Below are 5,449 nucleotides of genomic sequence, written 5' to 3'. Positions count from 1 at the left end.
ATGGTTTACCCCATCTTCTACCCATTTGAAGAATTAGGTTGTCAGCACAACATGCAACATGACGAACAGCACAGGTCAGAACAAAAAAAAAAACACATTACTTGCCTGCAGTACTATGCCCATCGCCTGTCATTTCGAGAATCATTCTCCCAAATTTTCTACGGTGGAAAGCTTTTCCAACAGTATGTTGTTGACACATATATTCGTGTCGAAGCCGGCAGATTGCAGTATATACGAACAAAACAGACTGACCTACATGTTGAACTTTATCAAGGACTCATGGACCACATAAACACTCAGACTGAAACGCGAAATCTCCAACCTGGCAAAATTGTTGTACTCTCGTCTTCCTTTCAGGGTTCACCACGCGCTATGCAACAAAACTACCAGGATGCCATGGCCATTGTTGCTAAATTCGGAAAACCAGACTTATTCCTCACTTTTACATGCAATCCCAAATGCCAAGATGTGCAAAAATCTTCCCTGGCCAACAAGCGCAAGATCGATCAGCCATTGTTGCCAGAGTGTTTCAACAGCACCTACATGAACTCATGACGGACATAAGAAAAAAACATGTACTCGGCAAACCGGTCGTCCATATCTATGTGATAGAGTTCCAAAAACGTGGTCTCCCACACTGTCATCTACTCATCATTTTGGCAGACAATAGCAAATTAAGAGAGCCAGCTGACATCGACAGCATTATATCAGCAGAAACACCTGATCCAACACAACATCCCGAGTTGTTCCAAGTCAACAAGACAACCATGGTTCATGGTCCATGTGGACTCCTCAATAAACACGCACCATGTATGCTAGACGACAAATGCACAAAGGACTATCCTAAGGAGTTCCGGGAAACAACTGCACTGGCAACTGATGGCTACCCACTGTATAAGAGGTCAGATAATGGTCGCACAATCACCATCGGCTGGCACCAAGTAGACAACCGATGGATTGTACCGTACAACCCTTACTTATCCCAGAAATATCAAGCCCATATCAACCTTGAGGCCTGCACTACAATCAAGAGTGTAAAATACTTAATTAAGTATGTTTACAAAGGCCACAACTGCACCAACATCCAGGTCACAGAAACTAATCAGCTCCATCACGACGAAGTTGCCACCTTCATTGATGCCAGATACATCAGCGTACCAGAGGCTTATTGGAGAATGGCTGAATACAAAATGCACCACCAATCTCATGCCATCATCAGGCTCGCCCTCCATCTACCCAGCCAGCAACCAGTTTACTTCACCCCGGGAAACCACATTGCTGCAGCAGAAGCCTCCACCAACAAGGACACGATGCTAACAACATTCTTCAAACTCAACATACAGCAACCCACTGACCTCTGCTATCATCAATTGCCAAACCACTACGTCTTCAACAAATCCACACAAGAATGGCGACGAAGACAACAAGGCGCCGAAACCACTATAGGCCGCATGTTTTCCGTCAGCCCCAAAGACATGGAACGATACTGTCTCTGTCTCCTCCTGCTCCATGTGCCTGGCCCAACCTCATTTGAAGACCTGCGAACAGTTGATGGCCAAGTCTCTGACATTCAAAGAAGCATGTATACGAAGACACCTCCTGATTGACGACACCGAATGGGATAAAGCTCTCTCTGAAGCAACTCTCCTCCAAATGCCGCAACAGCTGCGATCCCTTTTCACCACCATTTGTATATATTGTGACCCAACCAACTCCCAGCAACTTTGGGAAAAACACCAGAATGCCATGATTGAAGCTTACACCTATCGCCAATATTCCACCCACATAGCGACACAATTAGCCCTTCAAGACATCAACAGATCTCTGCAACAAAATGGTACAAGTTTATCAGCATTAGGACTACCAGATGTTAACCCACTCGATATTGAACATCTCGCCTCAGAAGACATCGATATTACAGCAGAAACTGAAAAAGCCCAAACCCAGTTAATGCGCCTCAACGAAGACCAACACACCTTAGTTGACCAAGTGCTACAAGATCTGGATTCACTTTCTCGACACCATACACCATCCAGTCGATGTTGCTTCTTAGATGGTACAGGCGGGAGTGGCAAAACAACAGTGTATAACACACTCATCACCTGTTTCCGGAGTAAATCCATCCAAGTTGCATCATCTGCATGGACAGGAATTGCCACCACACTTCTCTCTGGAGGAAGAACTGTCCACAATCTCTTCAAACTTCTTGTGCCAGTTGTTGTAGAATTTGTCGTTAACCGACTCGATGTAAATCCTGTTACTCAATCTGTTTGAAACAATTAATTCACTGTCCACAACGGAAAGTACATGTGATCAGACAACCTTAATTAATATGGTAACATGGAGTCCAAACCACTGAGATGGTATACATCCACAATGATTTGCACTAAGCTAAGATTACATTTCCTGGCATTTATATGCTTTTGTGGGAGTGGAGGGGGCTGATAAGCATTAGGCAAAAGAACTCCAACTGCAATACGTGTCTACTAGGTGAAAAGCGAATGACATAATCATGGAAAAAGTTGGTGTTATCAACCAGGTCACTTTGTTCCATAGCAAGACATTCCTTTTATCAACATTGAGGTCAAAAGACTTGGGTAAAAGAAAGCATAACTGACAGCCAATTTGACTTATAGCATAAAAATTAAATTTATAAAACACCAGCAACAATTATAATTGAGAGTACATTAATATAATTTTTTTTCCCCACACAGTCCTAGACACCAGCACCTGCAACATTTCTCCAGTGTCAAAGCATGCCCATTACCTCCGATCAGTCTCTCTCTTTATTGTTGATGAAGCCTCCATGGTCCCAGCAAATGCTCTCCAAGCAATCGACAGAATGTTACAAGACATCACTGGCATAAATGCCCCATTCAAAAGAAAAGTATTCCTCATGGGAGGAGACTTTCGCCAAGTGTTACCTGTTGACCCAAAACAATCACAAACTGTCATTATTGAAAACTGCCTCAAACATTCCGCACTATGGCCACATTTCAAGATTGTGAAGCTGACAAAAAATACGAGGACACATGAAAATCAACAACACTACGCACAATGGCTTCGAAAATTAGGCAACGGCGAACTCCACAGTCAGCTGACCAATGCACCACCATCATCCATCGAAATCCAACCCCAGTGTGACATGGTCACCAAACAAGACAACATAGTGGATGCTGTGTTCACAAATGTAACTGATCCTCAAGCACTGTCCAACACTGTGATTCTGACACCACTCAATGAGACAACATTGACGCTGAATGACAAAGTCATAAAAAAACTCCCAGGTCTGCCAAAAACCTACACCAGTGCAGACAAGGCCATCTCATATGATGAAAATGAGGCCAACAACTACCCCATGGAATTCCTTCGCTCTATCACCCCAACCGGCATGCCACCGCATCGCCTCATTTTAAAACCAGGTGCAATAATCATGCTATTACGCAATCTAGACATTGCCAAAGGACTGTGCAATGGCACAAGACTATACATTGGACACCTCCATGAGCACGTAGTAGATGCCGAAATTCTCACAGGAAGCCACGTCACACAAACAGTCCTCATTCCACAAGTTAAACTTGCCCCATCAGACGCCAACCTTCCAGTCACACTGCAGAGGATACAATTTCCAGTCAGACCCGCATACTCGATGACCATAAACAAATCCCAGGGCCAAACATTTGAAAACTCAGAATATACCTCCCAGCCCCCGTGTTCTCCCATGGCAACTATATGTTGCATTTTCACATGCAAGAGGTTATTCCTATATATCTATCAAATTGGACAATAATTCCTCACAATGATTATTCGGCAACAAGATACTCACCCAAAATGTCATCTACAGGAGGTCCTTTAGAAAACTAAGGACAGGTAACCATAGCGCATCACATCCCTAATGACGCCCTCCCCAGCTTCCCATAACATCTACTATTATGCCTCATCCACCTTTTGCCACCCATTCAACTCCGTGCGGAGCACAGGTATATGCTAGTTATTATATTAATGCGCTAAGCCATATTTTGTGGACATATTGTTGTGGGGCCGAGTTTCGGTGGCAAGCACGACCGCGAGATGGAGCAGTAGAGTCAGCTCCACCGAACACACGGAATTTATAGGTCATCACCCCGGATAACTCTGGAGCCGACGGGTCCCTTATCGGACCGAAGATTGCCAATAGGTCGACCGTGTGGGATAGGGTCGATTGCCAATTTCAATTTACCTAAATACCCACGTCGTCCAAACTACTGGGGAAATTCACCCTCGGCAGGATCTGCACGATCCGGGCCGTTCCCGAGCCGTACCCCGAGCGGAGGGTACCAGAATCCTGCCGGGCAAATTGCACAATTTCGGCAGCAATGAGGCCTCCTAGTTCCCAGTTATACAGTTGCTACTTAAAGACGGGCCCACACTCAGACACACACCCAAAGAAATGGACCCCGTTGGGTCTTTATTGAAGGTTTCCAGCTCGAGGAAAGGAGAGCTGGAGACCAGAGCCTATGCTTGGACCTGTCCACCTTGTGTGGTCTTCGACGATCCGGCTCGGCGGGACTCGAACCCGCAACATGATGCTGCTCCAAGCACCAGGTACCGCGCTCTCCACCCGGCCACGCACCAATCGACCAAGACCAAGGAGAAGTTCAGAGACGACGATGACTTTACGACAACGACCATGACCACCACGACTTACACTCCCAGCCTGGCATTCCTTTTTATTCTTTTTTCCTCCGGGCTGAGAAAATTGCCATCTGAGGTGTTCTCCACCCTTATTGGACGGGGTGTCGTGGGAAAGTCACTCTCTGTGGAAATCTCAACCCCATTGGCCGGGGTGCCATGGGAAAGTCGCTCTCTGTGGAAATACCCACCCCATAGGCCCAGGTGCCATGGGAAAGTCGCTCTCTGTGGCAATCTCAACCACATTGGCCGGGGTGCCGTGAGAAAGTCGCTCTCTGTGGCAATCTCCACCCCATTGGCCAGGGTTCCGTGGGAAAGTCGCTTTCTGTGGCATGGTTGGACAAGGGGCACGCCCCTGCCTTCCTGGGCGGAGTCCCGGTCTGAGGCAATGGAAATCTCCGCCCACATACATGGCCGAACGCACGTGGGCAATGGCATTAGTGTGTGAAGTGAAGTGAAGGAGATTTGTTGTAAACGAAACTCCGCAGCGCACACATGTAATTCCCGTTAGACACAGGTAGGGGACCCTATCTATAAACACATACTTATCGAGATAACTAAGCTTAGGGGACCTGAATGTTGTGTGCTCATGGCTACCAGATTCGTAACAATATCTCCTCCGAAACTGCCGGATGGATTGTTGGCACTTTCGGGATGCGGGTGCTCTGTAGTCTAATGTACAGCATAGGCTATGTGAGATCGCGCCAGACAGACAGGTTTGGGAATTTTTGGCGATTTTCTAATTTTTACATTCCTTTGCATGGCGTGTGACGTCACC

General features: G+C 46.4%; 1 pseudogene; it reads left to right on the top strand.

The window, feature by feature from the left end:
- Positions 1 to 1,607, top strand: LOC147013399 (uncharacterized; annotated as a pseudogene).
- Positions 1,608 to 5,449: the final 3,842 nt, after the last annotated feature.

The sequence above is a fragment of the Eptatretus burgeri genome, chromosome 14 (assembly GCF_056783735.1).
Source record: "Eptatretus burgeri isolate ZD-2024b chromosome 14, Ebu_testis_v1, whole genome shotgun sequence".
Taxonomy (NCBI): Eukaryota; Metazoa; Chordata; class Myxini; order Myxiniformes; family Myxinidae; genus Eptatretus; species Eptatretus burgeri.
The sequence above is the reverse complement of the archived record's forward strand: the minus strand, read 5'-3'. Positions and strand labels throughout refer to the sequence as shown.